The sequence below is a fragment of the Phocoena sinus genome, chromosome 13 (assembly GCF_008692025.1).
Source record: "Phocoena sinus isolate mPhoSin1 chromosome 13, mPhoSin1.pri, whole genome shotgun sequence".
Lineage (NCBI taxonomy): Eukaryota > Metazoa > Chordata > Mammalia > Artiodactyla > Phocoenidae > Phocoena > Phocoena sinus.
The window spans coordinates 15050459-15070056 of NC_045775.1; the positions used below are offsets into that span (position 1 = coordinate 15050459).

Sequence of the window (19598 nt, forward strand, 5' to 3'; positions counted from 1 at the left end):
TTTGAACAATGTAAGTGGGTACATTACAATGTGCTTTAAACCAGTTCTAAGATTTTACTGGTCCCGTCGTTAATTAATGAGGAAACAAAATCTTTGACACATGTTCATTTTGTATTTGTATGAGATATGACTTTTACCTTTTTAAGAAAATATATCGTTTCACTCTTTGGAGAGTATTCTTCCTTTTAGGGAACAGAAATGCCTTCCCCTTTGCCAGTCTTAGCTGAAAACCACAGTGAATTCAGTGTAAAGTTTATTGCATTGGCATGGCTTCAATGAACACTGCCTGAAATTATATATTGATTTGTTGATTATTTATCTCCCCCACTAAAATATAAATTCTAGAAGAGCAGAGACTTTGTTTATTTCTGCAACACTGAAGGAATTGTCTGTGGACAATTATCCTGGTTTGGATAATACTCTCAAACTATCTAGGAGGCCATAGTTAAGCCAAGCTACACTGAAGAATGGAATGGGGTGGTAGAAGTTTAACTCAGAATGAATTATGATGTTTCTCCACTTGGTAGGGAGAAGACTAATAATACCCACACACACACAAAAAAAAAAAAAAAAAAATTCCGTAGCCTTTACTGTGTTTTATGCATGGACCCCATCACTTTATTTTGAATCATTTCATCCTTAAAACAACTCTATAAGGCAACCACTTTTACATAATTTAACTCCACAAAGAAGTTAAATTACATGTCCAAGGTTAGAAGGCCAGTATGTGTCAGAACTTAGATTAAAACCTACCACACCGATGGTTTCCAATCTTGTGGCACACTAGAATCACCTAAGGATCTTTAGAAACCACTGCTACCTAGCTACTACCCCCAGACATTATGATTTAATTGTTATGGGGTCAGACCTGGGCATTCAAACGCCCCAGGTGATTTTTTTTTTTTTCCACTGAAGAATTTACTGGGGCTCTTTGACCTGTGAATATAAGTCTGAGCTTACAGAGCAATGTGGGGTTTCCTCGCTCACTGAGCGTGAGCTTTCCTACACAGTCATCAGGATGTACAGCACTGGGGGTGATGACCAACACTGGACAGATGTGGACCCCCTGCCCAGGTGCAGTTGCCTCTCCCTGCTCTCTCTGCCCAACCAGCTATCCCTGGGGCAGAAGACAGCTCTGTGTGCCTCCAGTCATTCTGGAGGCTAACTCTGGGTATGTCCAGGTATGTCTGTGTGTCCTCTGGGACCTGCCGATTGGTAATAACATCTTCCCTGTCCATGCCTTGTTTGCAGTCACCAGCCCTACCTTGGGGTAGCACAAGAATGGACTTGCCTTTCAGAGTGAAGATGACAGAACCAGCTAAAAGTTCTTTTTTTTAATTTTTTTTTAAATTGAGGTATAGTTGTTTCACAATGTTGTGTTAGTTTCTACTGTACAGTGAAGTGAATCAGCTATATGTATACATATATCCCCTCTTTTTTTGGATTTCCTTCCCATTTAGGTCACCACAAAAGCTCTCCAGGGGATTCTAATGACCAGCATTATGTTATTCTGTCTTGATACAAAATGTGGCAGACAAAAATAAATACACTACAATCAAACAAAAATAATAAGATAGAATAGAAACATAAGATGGGGGAAAGTTACCTGGTTTATCTAGATGAGCCAAAATCAATCCATATTCCAAATTAAATATATTTAACATGGCATCACATCAGCTCTTAAGGTCTGCTTTCCCTGTGCTAGGACTCTGTGTAATGGACCATGAGATGGTGGCTAAGTGTCAATCACCAGAGAACATACATACTGTTGATTAAGGTGGAAAAATATGATTATGGAAGTTTTGTCTGAATAATTTTTATCTAATGTGCACACCATTTTGGAGGAGAAAATAATTTTAAGGTATTATTAGCAGCTTATCTTTTTTTTTGGTTATTTCTGGGAGAAAACATATAGAAACATCCACAGTATAAGAAATTAGGGCAAATTTGGAGCCCTTCAAATAGCAAAGTTTAACCTACTTTTCTCTTTTAAATAATGGCTTCAGCTTATTCACATGCCTTTAGCACATTTTTTTTTTTGAGTTTTGCAATTTATCGAAACCTCATACATACATTGTTTGGCTGTAGAATTCTAAAATCATATTTTTTTCCAAAAACGTTTTTATCCCATATCACCGAGTAATGATTTATAGCAAAGGGATACACAAGTCACTCAATTTGCTTCTCAGTGTGTTATACAGAATTATTTGCTCATTTGGTAAACATTACCTCATCTACTTCTTCACCTTCTTCATCATCATCATCATCATCGTCTTCAATAGCTTCTCCAGTAAAGTCTAACACTGATTTTAGGATCATACGCTCACGTAAAAAGTGACCAATTTCAAAGTCCGCAGCAAGGATAACTTCAGCAGCAGCATCCAGGTCTCCACTCTCAGGAACTTCAGGAGGAGCAAAAAAATTAAAGAGTCACTAGAAACTGTTTTGGTCACAGTACGAACTGTTCCACGTCCCTTGTGTTTCTGCTGCTTCTTAATGGTTTCCAAAGTGACATTCTTCCCTTTTTTCCTATCTGTCTGGCACCCTGTACAACCCATCATTTCTGGTCTATCAAAAGAAAAAGGATGAGAATCCTCTGGTTCTGACCTCATCCTATATGTCTTTGTCAACACTTCATTTGTGAATTACTCTTTGGGTTCAAAGTGAAATTCTAAGACAAAACTCATAGGCTGACCAGCATCTGAGAACTTCACTGTAATATCTTTCAAGTGCTTCAGAATAGGTTCATCATGTTCCTGAACCATATTGCCGAGCAATTCTTAAAAACGGTCAACCAAAAGTCAGGAATTCCCTTGGGGTCTTCTTTTTCTTTATCCTTTTTCTCATCTTCAATCTTGGCCTTTTCTTTTAGCTTCTCTGAAATTTCATCTTCCTCATCTGGTTTCCATTCATGTTCTTCTTCTTTAGGTTCATAAATGGCATTAATGATCTCAAATCTCTTATCAAATAGAGGCTGATAGAGAACAGCATACTTTTTTTTAACATCTTTATTGGAGTATAATTGCCTTACAATGGTGTGTTAGTTTCTGCTGTATAACAAAGTGAATCAGCTATACATTTACATATATCCCCATATCTCCTCCCTCTTGCGTCTCCCTCCCACCCTCCCTATCCCACCCCTCTAGGGGTTCACAAAGCACCAAGCTCATCTCCCTGTGCTATGCGGCTGCTTCTCACTAGCTAGCTATTTTACATTTGACAGTGTATATATGTCCATGAGAACAGCATACTTTCTTTCAAGATCATGAACTTCCTCATAGAACTTGGCTTCTATCTGTGCCCATTTAACTTGAAGGTTTTTGAGAGCATTCATGCATCTTTTAACTACCCTGGGCAAACTTTCAATGTATCCTGTTGGTGTTTCTACCAGACCATCAGGTCTTTCTTGAAGGGCTGCAAGAATCTGAGGATTTTGCATCACCTGAACAGTCAGCTAACGCGCTTTGATTTTTGTTTCTTCACCAGTTTCTTCTACTTCTTCAACATCATCCAAATCTTGACCAAGTTCAGACTGTTCTTTGTTGTCGATGTCTGCCATGTTGTATGAATGCCAAAAAGATTAGCAGCTTATCTTTTGCGTGGTACCGGGAAGGGTGAGGGCGGGAGGTGGGTGGTGGGGGTGGGGGGCCAGCCATCTGGTCCCGGCTCGCAGCATCCTGACGGTGAGCGCTCCTTAGTCCCCGACCCTGTCACGGCTTGATTCCTGCAGCTCTCCGGTCCCCAGTAACCATTTTCTCTCCCTGCCCATTTTTTCCCCCTCAGAACAACAGTTCTTTCCTCTGATGCGACTTTAGCACATCTTTATTGATATACCATGTGACGGGGATACGAGAATGAACAAGGCAAACAATGTGCCTTCCCCCGTAGTTTTTTATAGTCTGGAGGGGAAAAGATAGATAGTCGTCCATCATGGTCACTATGGTAGACACGCTATCTGCTATCACAGGGTAATAAAGGGTGTTATGGGAGCACGGAACAAGAATACCTAACCTATCAGGATGGGTTTCCCAGGGGAAGTGATACCTAAGCTGATAGTAGGAGGAAACTCGGCTGGGGACAGAGGAAGCCTGAACCAAGTCAGAGGCAATACTGTGGAAAAAGTGTAGCAGAGAGAGAGGGAGCACAGAGTAGGGGGTGCCTGTGCAGCAGAAATGGTGTCTGCCCTGCCAGGGGCTACATCACCTAGCATCCGTTTTCCAGCATCCCTTCTGTCAAGGTGGCTGACTGAATAGTTATTACCAACGGAATATGAGCAGAAATGACGTGAGTCAAGCAGGACCAGGGCTTTTAAGGAGGGTGGGATAGTTCCTCCCATAATATCTTTGCTATCCTTTTCCCTCTTTCTCCGCTGGCTGAATTCAGAGAACTCTGAGGCCCTGGGGCACGGCAGAGTCACCAGATAGAGCCTGCGCACTTGAATCGCCAAATAAGGGGAAGCCACAAGATGACACTGGATGGTAACGCAAATAAGAAGTAAATGTTAATGGGATAAATCAATACTGTTCGGGAGTTTGTTTTTTTATAGCAGCTAGCATATCCCAATCTGAAAGAAATTTGGTACAATCAGAGAAATGTGGGGTTGGGAGAGGAATGGGAAGAGAAGGGGTCAGACAGGAAAGTTTGAACCAGATCAAGAAGACCTGAAAAGTGCAGGGTAAAGTTGGGAAAGGTTTTGGCATGGACCCAAAAGCCAACTGGGTACACTGTCTAACTCACCTTTCTGGATTATCTGATTCTAAAGTCTCTGTGCTTTTCTTTGTCTTTGGAGCTATTTAAAACTCATAAATTATAGGTAACTGTTAGTTATTTTTATTCAGTAGATATGATTGACAGAGTTGATGACAGAAGGGTTGAGACTGGGAAACAGAGAGAGGAGTCAAAAATGGCTTCTAGAGTTCTGGCTTGAGCAACTGATTAGGTGCATACTAGCTGGGGTCTGGGAGTGGAAGACAAGATGTAACTAGGGAATGGGCATGTTGAATTTGTTATGGTTAAAGGCTCTCCAAGAGTCTTGTCAACTTAGCAACAGGATAAGTTGGCTTAAAGCTCAAGAGTGAGATCTGAGCTGGTGATATTTATGGGAGAGTCATTTTGTAAATGTCACAGTTGGGAGAAGGTAAAATGAGAAAAGAAAAGGGTCTGTCACAGAACCCTGAAAAACACCAACATTTATGAGATGGACAGTGGCAGAGAGAACTTCAGAGGAGAATGAGGCGGAGCTGCTAGAGAATACACAGAAAACAAGAGGAGGTGGTTAATTGGAAGCCAGGAAAGAATTTCTAGCGCTAAGAACAATTAACGTATAAAATGCTGTAAGAGGTGAGATGGAGGCTGAAAATGCTCCTTGAAATGAACAAGATCTTGGATATCTAGTTAAGAGCAATTTTAGTGGAGAGGTAAGGACTGAAGCCAAGCTGCAGTTGACTGAAGAGTAGGTAGTTAGCGGAGACAACGAGGAGAGACCACATTCTCAGGACGTTTTGTCAAGGAAGGGGGTAAAGGATGAGAGCTGGAGGGAATTCGAGTCCAGAAAGTTCGTTTTATTTTTCTTTTCCTTTAACATGATGGAAACTTGACTGTAGTATATGCTGATGGGAAGGTGCCAGTAGAGAGGGAGAGTTTACAGACAGCAAAGAGAGAGAATACTTTCGAAAGAGTTTAAAGGAAACCTACATCAATGGGAAGACATCCTTGTTAGTGGATTAGAAAACGATATTGTTGAAATGGAAATACTCCCCAAATTGATGTACAGATTCAGTGCCATTGCAATCTAAATCTCACCTGTGTTTTTCTAGAGAAATTGGCAGGCTAATTCTAAAATGCATATAGAAATGCAAAGGGGGAGGGATAATTGGGAGACTGGGATTGACATATACATACTACTCTATATAAAATAGATTACCAATAAAGACCTACTCTATAGCACAGGGAACTCTACTCAATGTTCTATAATGGCCTATATGGGAAAGGAATCTAAAAAAGAGTGGATATAGGTATATGTATAACTGATTCACTTTGCTGTACACCTGAAACTAACACAATATTGTAAATCAACTATACTCCAATAAAAATTATATTTTAAAAAAAAGAAAGAATAAAAATGCAAGGGACTCAGAATAGCCAAAACACTCTTGCAAAAGAGCAGGGTTAGTGGAGTTCCAGTTTTCACATTTTACTACAAAGCTATATAGTCAAGAGGGTGTGGCACTGGTATAAGGCTAGACGTGTGGGTCAATAGAATAGAATTGCGAGTTCAGAAGTAAACCTTTATATTTATGGTCAACTGATCTTTGCTAAAGAAGCCAAGATGTTTTATTTATTTATTTTTTTGGCCGCGCCGTGCAGCTTGTGGGGACCCCGACCTGGGATTGAACCTGCACCCTCAGCAGTGAAAGCAAAGAGCAGAGTCCTAACCACTGGACCTCCAGGGAACTCCCAAGAAGCCAAGATATTTCAATGGGTTAAAAGAGTTTTTTGAACAAGTAATACAGGAACAACTGGACATCTACATGCAAAACTATGAATTTGGACTTCTGCCTCATACCATATACAGAAATTAAATCAAAATTGATAAACTCTTGAGTATTTTAAAGAGAAAACTGGCAAATTAGAAGACTGCAATGATAAATTGAACAAGTACCCAGCACAAAAGAGAGAAAAAATAAGCAGTGATGACATGGAAGGCAGATTAACAAGATATAGGAGCAGATTCCAATTCCTATAAAATGGACTATAAAACAGAGATGATAATAATACTTTTCTGGTGGGTACTGTGAGGATTTCATGAGTTTATTCACATGAAGGCTTTCAACAGGGCCTAGTGTCAGCATTCAATAAATATTAGCTATAATTGATTTGAAATTTATTTGTGTAAGTAGTATGAGGTAGAAAGTAATGATATTTTTAATATAGACTGTTTAAATTATATTAGCGCCTGGAAAAAGATTTCTTACATCTGTTCTAAGCTTCCTGGCAGATTTTTTTTCCCTTGTTTTAATATTTCCCTGCAGATATTTATAATCCCATTTCTACCTCCTCCCTACTCCCACCCCAACTAATATTATTTCATTACATGTTATTTTTTTAACATCTTTATTGGAGTATAATTGCTTTACAATGTTGTGTTGGTTTCTGCTGTATAACAAAATGAATCAGCTGTATGCATACATATATCCCCACAGCCCTTGCCTCTTGCATCTCCCTCCCACCCTCCATATCCCACCCCTCTAGGTGGTCACAAAGCACGGAGCTGATCTCCCTGTGCTATGCAGCTGCTTCCCACTAGCTATCTATTTTACATTTGGTGGTGTATATGTGTCAATGTTACTCTCTCACTTCGTCCAAGCTTACCCTTCCACCTCCCCATGTCCTCAAGTCCATTCTCTATGTCTCTATCTTTATTCCTGTCCTGCCACTAGGTTCATCAGAACCATTTGTCTTTTTTAAGATTCCACATATATGTGTTAGCATACGGTGTTTGTTTTTCTCTTTCTGACTTACTTCACTCTGTATGACAGATTCTAGGTCCATCCACCTCACTACAAATAACTCAATTTCGTTTCTTTTTAGGGCTGAGTAATATTCCATTGTATATATATGCCACATCTTCTTTATCCATTCATCTGTCGATGGACACTTAGGTTGCTTCCATATCCTGACTATTATAAATAGTGCTGCAGTGAACATTGTGGTACATGTCTGGGTTTTTTTTCGTTTTTTTTTTTTTTTTTTTTTTTTGTGGTACGCTGGCCTCTCACTGTTGCGGCCTCTCCCGTTGCGGAGCACAGGCTCCGGACACGCAGGCTCAGCGGCCATGGCTCACGGGCCCAGCCGCTCTGCGGCATGTGGGATCTTCCCGGACCGGGGCACAAGCCCGCGTCCCCTGCATCGGCAGACGGACTCTCAACCACTGCGTCACCAGGGAAGCCCTACATGTCTGTTTTTGAATTATGGTTTGCTCAGAATATATGCCCAGTAGTGGGATTGCTGGGTCATATGGTAGTTCTATTTTTAGTATTTTAAGGGACCTCCATACTGTTCTCCATAGTGGCTGTATCAATTTACATTCCCATGAACAGTGCAAGAGGGTTCCCCTTTCTCCACACCCACTCCAGCATTTACTGTTTATAGATATTTTGATGATGGCCATTCTGACTGGTGTGAGGTGATACCTCATTGTAGTTTTGATTTGCATTTCTCTAATGATTAGTGATGTTGAGCATCCTTTCATGTGTTTGTTGGCCATCTATATATCTTCTTTGGAGAAATGTCTTTTTAGGTCTTCTGACCATTTTTCGATTGGGTTGTTTGTTTTTTTGATATTGAGCTGCATGAGCTGCTTGTGTATTTTGGGGATTAATCCTTTGTCAGTTGATTCGTTTGCAAATATTTTCTCCCATTCTGAGGATTGTCTTTTTGTCTTTTTTATGATTTCCTTTGCTGTGCAAAAGCTTTTAAGTTTCATTAGGTCCCATTTGTTTATTTTTGTTTTTATTTCCATTTCTCTAGCAGGTGGGTCAAAAGGGATCTTTCTGTGATTTATGTCATAGAGTGTTCTGCCTATGTTTTCCTCTGAGAGTTTTATAGTGTCTGGCCTTACATTTAGGTCTCTAATCTATTTTGAGTTTATTTTTGTGTATGGTGTTAGGAAGTGTTCTAATTTCATTCTTCTACATGTAGCTGTCCAGTTTCCCCAGCACCACTTACTGAAGAGGCTGTCTTTTCTCCATTGTATATTCTTGCCTCCTTTATCAAAGATAAGGTGACCATATGTGTGAGGGTTTACTTCTGAGCTTTCTATCCTGTTCCATTGATCTGTATTTCCGTTTTTGTGCCATTACCATACTATCTTGATTACTGTAGCTTTGTAGTATAGTCTGAAGTCAGGGAGCCTGACTCAAGATTGCTTTGGCTATTCCGGGTCTTCTGTGTTTCCATACAAATTGTGAAATTTATTGTTCTAGTTCTGTGAAAAATGCTATTGGTAGTTTGATAGGGATTGTATTGAATCTGTAGATTGCTTTGGGTAGTATAGTCGTTTTCACAATGTTGATTCTTCCAATCCAAGAACATGGTATATCTCTCCATCTGTTTGTATCATCTTTAATTTCTTTCATCAGTGTCTTAGTTTTCTGCATATAGATCTTTTGTCTCCTTAGGTAGGTTTATTCCTAGGTATTTTATTCCTTTTGTTGAAATGGTAAATGGGAGTGTTTCCTTAATTTCTCTTTCAGATTTTTCATCCTTAATGTATAGGAATGCAAAGATTTCTGTGCATTAATTTTGTATCCTGCTACTTTACCAAATTCACTGATTAGCTTTAGTAGTTTTCTGGTAGCATCTTTAGGATTCTCTGTGTATAATATCACGTCATCTGCAAACAGTGACAGTTTTATTTCTTCTTTTCCAATTTGGGTTCCTTTTATTTCTTTTTCTTCTCTGATTGCTGTGGCTTAAACTTCCAAAACTATGTTGAATAATAGTGGTGAGAGTGGGCAACCTTGTCTTGTTCCTGATCTTAGAGGAAATGGTTTCAGTTTTTCAGCATTGAGAGCAATGTTGGCTGTGGGTTTGTCATATATGGCCTTTATTATGTTGAGGTAGGTTCTATGCCCACTTTCTGGAGTGTTTTTATCATAAATGGGTGTTGAATATTGTTGAATGCTTTTTCTGCATCTATTGAGATTATCATATGATTTTTATCCTTCAATTTGTTAATATGGTGTATCACATTGATTGGGTTGCATATATCAAAGAATCCTTGCATTCCTGGGATAAACCCCACTTGATCATGGTGTATGATCCTTTTAATGTGCTGTTAGATTCTGTTTGCTAGTATTTTGTTGAGGATTTTTGCATCTATGTTCATCAGTGATATTGGCCTGTAGTTTTCTTTTTTTGTGACATCTTCGTCTGGCTTTGGTATCAGGGTGATGGTGGCCTCGTAGAATGATTTTGGGAGTGTTCCTCCCTCTGCTATATTTTGGAAGAGTATGAGAAAGATAGGTGTTAGCTCTTCTCTAAATGTTTGATAGAATTCGCCTGTGAAACCATCTGGTCCTGGGCTTTTGTTTGTTAGAAGATTTTTAATCACAGTTGTGATTGTTCTGTTTATATTTTCTGTTTCTTCCTGGTTCAGTCTTGAAGGTTGTGCTTTTCTAAGAATTTGTCCATGTCTTCCAGGTTGTCCATTTTATTGGCATATAGTTGTTTGTAGTAGTCTTTTATAATCCTTTGTGTTTCTGCAGTGTCAGTCATTACTTCTCCTTTTTCATTTCTACTTCTGTTGACTTGAGTCTTCTCCCTTTTCTTCTTGATAGGTCTGGCTAATGGTTTATCAATTTTGTTTATCTTCTCCGAGAGCCAGCTTTTAGTTTTATTGATCTTTGCTATTGTTTCCTTCATTTCTTTTTCATTGATTTCTGATCTGATCTTTATGATTTCTTTCCTTCTGCTAACTTTAAGGTATTTTCTTCTTTCTCTAATTGCTTTAGGTATAAGGTTAGGTTGTTTATTTGAGATTTTTCTTGTTTTTTGAGGTAGGATTGTATTGCTATAAACTTCCCTCTTAGAACTGCTTTTAACTTTTGCTTGTCTGTAAAGGTTTTAATTTCTCCCTCGAATCTGAATGAGATCCTTTCTGGGTAGAGTAATCTTGGTTGTAGGTTTTTCCCTTTCATCCCTTTAAATATGTCCTGCCACTCCCTTCTGGCTTGCAGAGTTTCTGCTGAAAGACCAGCTGTTAACCTTATGGAGATTCCCTTGTATGTTTTTTGTTGCTTTTCCCTTGCTGCTTTTAATATTTTTTGTTTGTATTTAATTTTTGATAGTTTGATTAATATGTGTCTTGGCATGTATCTCCTTGGATTTATCCTGTATGGGACTCTCTGTGCTTCCTGGACTTGACTGACTATTTCCTTTCCCATGTTAGGGAAGTTTTCAACTATAATCTCTTCAAATATTTTCTCAGACCCTTTCTTTTTCTCTTCTTCTTCTGGGACCCCTATAATTCGAATGTTGGTACGTTTAATGTTGTCCCAGAGGTCTCTGAGACTGTCCTCAATTCTTTTAATTCTTTATTCTGTTCTGTGGTAGTTATTTCCACTATTTTATCTTTCCGGTCACTTATCTGTTCTTCCGCCTCAGTTATTCTGCTATTGATTCCTTCTAGAGAATTTTAAATTTCATTTATTGTGTTGTTCATCATTGTTTGTTTGTTCTTTAGTTCTTCTAGGTCCTTGTTAAACGTTTCTTGTATTTTCTCCATTCTATTTCCACGATTTGGGATCATCTTTACTATCATTACTCTGAATTCTTTTTCAGGTAGACTGCCTTTTTCCTCTTCATTTGTTTGGTCTGGTGGATTTTTACCTTGCTCCTTCATCTGTTGCATATTTCTCTGTCTTCTCATTTTATTTAACTTACTGTGTTTGGGGTCTCCTTTTCGCAGGCTGCAGGTTCATCGTTCCCATTGTTTTTGGTGTCTGCCCCCAGTGGGTGATGTTGGTTCAGTGGCTTGTGTAGACTTCCTGGTGGAGGGGACTGGTGCCTGTGTTCTGGAGGGTGGGACTGGATCTTGTCTTTCTGGTGGGCCACACTGCATCTGGTGGTGTATTTTGGGGTGTCTGTGAACTTAGTATGATTTTAGGCAGCCTCTCTGCTAATGCATGGGGTTGTGTTCCTGTCTTGCTAGTTGTTTGGCATGGGGTGTCCAGCACCGGAGCTTGCTGACTGTTGGATGGAGCTGGGTCTCAGTGTTGAGCTGGAGATCTCTGGGAGAGCTCTCGCCGATTGATATTACATGGGGCTGGGAGGTCTGTGGTGGTCCAATGTCCTGAACTTGGCTCTGCCACCTTGGAGGCTCATGCCTGACACCAGGCCTGAGCACCAAGACCCTGTCAGCCACATGGCTCAGAAGAAAAAGGAGAAAAAGAGAAAGAAAAAAAAATTTTTAATCAAAAATTTAAAATAAAATATTAAAATAAAAATTAAATAAAATAAAAAAAGAAGGGAGCAACCAAACCAATAAACAGATCAACCAGTGCTAACAAGTGCTAAAAACTGAACTGAGATAAACATAAAAATCATTACATGTTATTTTAATTTGACCTTTCACACCATAATTTATGGTTAAAATGTGGTCTTCTATATTATACTTCTTTATCAACTTTAACATAGCATTCTTGAAGGGAATAATTTTTAAAGACTTCTACCAAGGAAAATCTGACTGTCAATAAAAGCATTTAGGGCTTCCCTGGTGGCGCAGTGGTTGAGAGTCCGCCTGCCGATGCAGGGGACGCGGGTTCGTGCCCCGGTCCGGGAGGATCCCACATGCCGCGGAGCGGCTGGGCCCGTGAGCCATGGCCGCTGAGCCTGCGCGTCCGGAGCCCGTGCTCCGCAACGGGAGAGGCCACAACAGTGAGAGGCCCGCGTACCGCAAAAAAAAAAAAAAAAAAAAAAAGCATTTAGAGCAGATGACTGAATCTGTAATATGATGTATTCATTACTTCCCAGAAATAAAAGGATTAGTGAAACATCAATTCAAATCCTTACTAGACTCCTCATTAGACTATCTTATCAGTTCTGAGACATCTGGAAACTATGGCTGGAATATTCAAGATAGTCTGTCCACACATCCTCTTCATAAAGCATTGTTTTGGCTGGAAATACTCCGTAATAAAATAGAAACCAGCTGCTTTCCTTTAATATTCTATTGAAATATTTCAAAAAGAACTTCACTTCATTTTCTCAAATCATTCCCATAACCATCGCCTCAAATGTTTTTTTTCTTATAAATTCTTGATGGCATGTGAATCTTTAAAAAGTCCCACTTGGCACATTTTGTGGTTTTGTTGAAATGTTTGCCTTTTAATCACACAGGATGGAGGCTTCAAAACAACACAACTACTTTATAGAAATAATTAGTGGTCTGCCCAAAGCCTGCAGTTCCATAGAATTGTTATTCCCTTAATATGTATAGTACTTAAGGAATTTATTATATACCTGAAAGAAGTTTAACGGAGATAAAGAAATTTGGAAATTTGTTTTTGTTTTTTGGCCGTGCTGTGCAGCTTGTGGGATCTTAGTTCCCCAACCAGGGGTTGAACCCAGGCCCCAGCAGTGAAAGCACCAAGTCCTAACCACTGGACCGCTAGGGAATTCCCAGAAATCTGGAAATTTGAATTCTGCTTCATAGAGGAGTTTATTAGTAAAAGTCAGTAGAACATTTAAGCTATGTTATAAATTAATTTCTTTTCCCCTCCTCCCCAAAATTGTGCTTTGGAATAAGGAAAAATACGAAAGAAAATGCACTAACTAAGGGCAAACAACAGTGGGAAATAATCTATAACAAACTGAATGATATCTTTGCTATCAAAATGTATCACAGAAATTCAGGGACTTCCCTGACGGTCCAGTGGTTAAGACTCTGCGCTTCCCCTGCAGGGGACACTGGTTCGATCTCTGGTTGGGGAACTAAGACCCTGCATACCCTGCATGCCTCCCCCCCAAAAAAAGGAAAATCACAGAAATTCATAAGTAAATGTAAAACAATGCCAATCTTCTTGATAATTTTTTATTTTGAAAAATATAGTTATTTTTCATAAAATTATGTTGTCTATGTTAACATCTAATGGATTTATTATTGTTATTTTTAAATCAATGTATAAATATTTTATTTTTTAATTTTTAAAATAAATTTATTTATTTTTATTTATTTATTTTTTGCTGCATTGGGTCTTCGTTGCTGCACGCGGGCTTTCCCTAGTTGTGGCAAGCGGGGGCTACTCTTCATTGCGGTGCACGGGCTTCTCATTGAGTTGGCTTCTCACTGCAGTGGCTTCTCTTGTTGTGGAGCACAGGTTCTAGGTGCACAGGCTCAGTAGTTGTGGTGCCCAGGATTTGTTACTCTGTGGCATGTGGGATCTTCCCGTACCAGGGCTTGAACCCTTGTCCCCTGCATTGGCAGGCGGATTCTCAACCACTGGGCGACCAGGGAAGTCCCCCTAATGAAGCTTCAATCTCTTTACTCTCATGAAAACAGAAGGCAATCAGGCCTTGAAATATTTCTACCGCGATTTAATTATTCACCTCCAGTCCCTCAAGGTATTCCTTGTCTCCTAATATTGGTAATTATCTCCTTTAGCCAAATAAAAATGTGTGATTTTTATTTGTAATTGCTCCAGGTATTAGAAGGAGTAATTGTTAAGTGTTGCCCAAGTACCGTGAAGATGAAAGATGCTATGTAATTATCACCGTGGGAAAATGACTTTCCATGCACTTAGCTGAAATCACTACCTGGGCTTATGGAGTTAAATCTGAACCTTCAGGACTTCTGGGATGAACACGGTGACGTAGGTTTAGCATCTGTCTGGTTTTTCTCAAGTCATGCAAAAGCATCAAGAAAGATGGCCAAATCAATGGACTTTTGTTCAGCAAAATTGGGAGCAGATCCACAGCCTTCAAAATATGAATCGGAGCTGCTAAGAGCAGCTGAGATCAGACAGAAGCCAGAACGAAGGAGGTGGTGATGCGATGGGAGGCCCAATCAGCAGCAGCATAGTCCAGGAAGCATCAGCAAACATAAGCCTCCGAAGATGAGGGCGTCACCTTGAAGAGAAGGTGTGCGTCTCCTCTTATCCATGGACTTGGGTAGCAGGACTGGAGGTAGGAGTCCTCCCGGAACCTGATTTATTTCAGAGTAGAAGAGGAAGGGGTCTACACAAATAATTAAACAGAGAAGCCATAGGCATTAGTCTGCTAGGGCTGCCGTAACAAAGTACCACAAACTGAGTGGCTTAAACAACAGAAATTTATTGTCTCATGGGTCTGGTGGCCAGAGGTCTGAAATCGAGGTGTCTGGAGGGCTGGTTCCTTCCGAGGGCTACGAGGGAGAATCTGTTCCGTGCCTCTTGCCTAGTTGCTGGTGATTGCTGGCGATCTTTTGGACACAGGGCAGTGGGCTTCTCAGGAGATACACTTTCCAGCAGAGCACAGAGCAGGCAGACCCAAGGAGGGGACCACTGGCCCTTCCTGGAGACCCAGTTTCTATTGATAGAGCAAAGCTGAACAGACAATTCACACCAAGGTAATAGCAACTTAAGTACCCTCACCTCCTTGTTGGCCTTTCAAAAAAAGGGAGCCAGGGTGGGTGCTACTTAACTCCATTGGAATTAAGCTATCATGGTAAAATTTTAGTACAATTTTTAGATAAATCTTCCCCTCTGGAAAGGCATCAGGGGAGGTACTTGGAAAAGCTGTCACTACTTTGGTCCCTTACATCACATAATTGGTCAGAGAAATGGGAAGTGGCAAGCGGCCCCGGTAAGCATGGTGGAGAGCCGGCTCCAGTGAGCCTGCTGGACGGCACTTGCAAGGGGCCAGCCGGCCGTGACGGAGTGATGCAGCGGAAGATGCCAAGGGAATCTGCATGAATGCTGAACGTGGCTTTCCTGTCATGCTGGTGCCCTCCTTCTTCAGGCGCTTCACCAGGCCCGTCACCAGCCTTCCTACCCTCTGTCACTGGCAATAGGCCCAGCCAGTGACTGCCAGCAGTAGAGAGGAAGGGGAGGGATATGGGCATTGAACAGCCATCCTCCCCGGCCGGCCCAGCCCACTGGGATCTACTCCTCCTCTGAGCTCCCCTGCCTTGGCCACCGTGGCCAGGGCTTCCATGACGCACAACTCCAGAGGACGCCACTCACTTGCAGACCCAGGCTGGTTTTGTTCAGTATCTGTGTATGAGTTTGTCTTACCACCTCGGCCAGACAGCTCCTGGTGGGCCAGGACAGATTTCTAAATCTTTTTATACACCTAACCACCTAGCGCTAAGCCCAGCCCGATAAATATTTGCTGATGGATGGGCAATCCAGAAAAGGGGTCATTGACCCTGAATCACAGATAAATGCACGGTTTAGTCTTGTAAGAGCATCTATTTTAGAGCTCTGCAAACCTGATTCTGCCCAGCTTTGGCATCTGGTACAGCTATTAGTCATTCAGAAATGTGACCTTTCCTGACACAGGGTGTCTCCGAGCAGGAGTGTGACTTGACGCACAGCGGCTTTCTGCCCGTGCTAAGGTCAGTTTCCTCTTCCCTAAAAGGGTTCAGTTTTGAGCAGGGATTTCACGAGCCACAGGGAGAGCTGACGCACTCTGCAAAGCTCTGAGTGGGGTTTGGATTAGTCATGGTCATAACCGCTGTTTATGCAACCTTGGAGCAGGCCCAGGCTCACATTTCTCCCAGAGGCCCATGGTACTTCTTCCTGTGATTTTTTTTCTCTATTTTTTTGAAGCATGGGACCTCAAAACCACACTTGAATACTTGTCCTCTAATGTAAGAGTTTGAGCAGCTAAATGATACCTTATTGGGCCCTTTCAAGCCTGCCCACCTTCCATCGGGCAACGAACACACAGTAAAAACACTTCCAGACACTTTCACAGCACTGTCTGTGTGCTGGGCTGCACTGCTGGAATCAATTGTAAGTGGGTGAAAAACAATGGGAAAAAAACAAACAAACAAAAGCAAAGATGCTGAACTGAGAATTAGAGGGCCGGTGTTTTAGTCAGTAGCTTGTTGCACGGCCTTGAGCCGATTACTCCCCTGTGCTCCACGTTTCCATTTGCACGGTGGAGCACAGAGGAGCGTGCTCCGCCCCGCCATCCACAGGGCGCCTGTTCTGAGCCATGTGTCCCTCTGGGAATGAGAAGTAGGAGGGTGGGACGGGGCAGGCCAGCACCAAGCCCCCTAGCCCTTCCCTGGTGCCCTTGGCATGCATGACTGGGGGTGGGGATGTCATCTGTGGCCACAGGACAGAGGTGGCTATGTTTTTCCAGGTCAGAGACTGAGTTTGGGATTGTTCTCATGACACAGTCCCCAAGCTCTCTGGTTCCTAAACTAATTATTAAGACCAATAAATTGATTCTTCTTTTCTAAGAATGCCAGTCTCCAAATGCCCAAGGGTGAGAGGGCAGCCTTTAGTGGCTCCAGCTGCCTGGGAGGGCAGCAGGGACCCAGCACCATCCCAGGAGACATGGGCTTGGCTTGGGTTCCAGTTATACCCTCAACTCACAGAGTGACCTTGAGGGAGTTCCTTCCCCTCCTAGGGCCTCAGTTTTCCCATCAGTGCAATGAGGGGGTGGACTGTGGGAACCCCAGGGTTTCTTTTGACTCGGAGGTTTAAGGATCTGTTTGCCTTTCCTTCTCCATCAGGCCTTTTTTCTTCCTTGCTTCTCCATCTTCTCAGTCTTCTAATTCCTTTCCCCATTCTTGCTGGAGATCTTTTTCTGGCTGATCTTGGCTGTTTCACTGATATGGGCCTGTTTCCTCAGTGGGCAATGAGAGTTTGACTAAGAGGCTCTAAAGGCTCACCCAGCTCTGATGCTCTGGTCATCCTGGGATCCCATGGTGTAAAGTCCCATCTGGTGCACAGCCGGGATGGTGCTGGATAATCTGTGCTGGGCCCCTCCATTCACCCGTCGCAGGAGGACTCATCCCTCAGATGCCCCAGCTGCTACCTCACCTACTGGTCCAGACTTCTCAGGAGGACTCCATGGACATGTCTTAGACTGAGGCCAACAGGCAGACTCTGTTGTGATTACTTTTTTACCTGTCAGCTTGACTTATAGTCTCCACTTATTCAGTCAAACACTAACCTAGGTGTTGCAGTGAAGACATTTTATGGATGTGATTAAAGTCCATAATCAGTGGACTTTAAGTACGATAGATTATCCTCGATAATCTGGGTGGGCCTGAGTCAATTGCTCAAAAAGCCTCAAATGCAGAGCTGAGGCTTCCTGGGGAAGAAGAAATTCTACCTGTAGACAGTAGCTTCCATCCATGCCCCTGAATTCCACCTGCCCTTCTTAATGACCTTCCGTATAGATTTCAGTTTTGCCCAGCGGTGGCTTCTCTTGTTGCAGAGCACAGGCTCTAGGTGCGCGAGCTTCAGTAGTTGCAGCACGTGAGCTCAGTAGTTGCAGCACTCAGGCCCCAGAGTGCGCGGGCTTCAGTAGTTGTGGCACACAGGCTCAGTAGTTGTGTCTCGTGAGCTCTAGAGTCCAGGCTCAGTAGTTGTGGCGCACGGGCTTAACTGCTCCGCGGTATGTGGGATCTTCCCAGGGTTTAAGGATCTGTTAACAGATCCTTAACACGGATCGAATCCGTGTTCCCTGCATTGGCAGGCGGATTCTTAACCACTGCACCACAAGGGAAGTCCCTGCTGTGACTTTTAATGGTAGAACCTTCTAAATATATCTTGCTGAGAATGGAATATTCTACCACCCTCACTACTCAATTTAACAGCTATTCTTGAATATCTAAAGTGAAGACAAACAGCCAAGCATAACCAAGCATATGAGGCTCCAGGGAACACAAGGATCCTGGGTCTGTGAGCTAAAACAATCCTGCAAATTAGGAGAATCTATGGAATCAGGGACTGGAAAGGGATCTTGGGCAATTGAAACTCAAGTACCCAGAGTTCTTTGCCTTTTTGTTTTCAAGATCTGAGCTCTTAAGCATCTCTCTCTTTATCCTACAAACACAAACTTACCAAATACCTGAAGTATAATTTTTAAAAGTAATAAACAATGCAGATTCCATTAATGTTTGTCCCTGTTGGGTGAGCAGGACAGGTCGACCGTTTTTTGTACAGTTTATAAAATGGAGAATATTGTCCTCTGAAGTCCAAGAGAAACACAATGCACCTAGCAGATCCTTCTGTCAGGGGCTGAGGGGCTAGGAGTGGGCTGGGATGGGGAGTGACGGGGTCCCTACGACAACAATGGATGTCAGTGAAAATTACATAGAAGACAAGCCAAGTTTCCCAGAATCTTCTTCTGCTCTCAGACAATCCCAGGCCATGGGGTTGAGGGCTTGCTGAGCTACAGTGAGCAGAAGACTTTGAAAAGGCTACTGGCCCTCCCTGGTGTGCAGCCTTGAAGCAGGGCGGGACAGCTAGTGTCGAACCTTCTCAGCCCTCACCTGGAGCATGCCGCTCTTCCTCCTTCACTTGTGCATCCATTTTCTTCTTGCTTCGGGCCAGTGCCGACACGCAGAAGGGACTGGCTGCTTCATAACCGGAGCTTCCGATTGCTCAGCCGGCACCCCGCCCTATATCTGGGGCAGCTGTTGAGGGCTTGCCTGGGCCAGGCAGGTGGGCATCAGCACAGGCTGTCAAGCATGAGGCGTGCCCCAGCTGCTCAGCTGGCCTCTTGCAGGCTGCGATGGGGGCACTGACTCATCCTTCTCCTCCCACAGCTTGCAGCCAGGCAAGGAGAGCTCAGCTCAGAGCAAGGAGGGGCATCAGCCCCTTGGGCCTCCTTTCTGCCTTCAAGGCTGGCAGTGAGCTCCTGCTCTGAACACTTCGCAGCTGGTCTCAGCTTTGCCCTCTCGACGAGTCACAGTGACCTCAGCTGGTGGATCTGGGGAGCCGAAGCTTCAGTGTGGTGCAGCTTACCTGGCCTTTTGGGTGTGCTGGGAGATGAGCAGGGGGTGGCGTAGGGGGCATACTCGCAATTTAAACGTGTAACTCACTGGGGGTGATATTTCGGAAAAATATTAATGTGCTTTTCCCTTTCTGAGT

At 42.5% G+C, this 19598-nt stretch overlaps 1 pseudogene; it reads right to left on the reverse strand.

The window, feature by feature from the left end:
• Positions 1–2060: 2060 nt before the first annotated feature.
• LOC116764468 lies at positions 2061–3562 on the reverse strand (annotated as a pseudogene).
• Positions 3563–19598: the final 16036 nt, after the last annotated feature.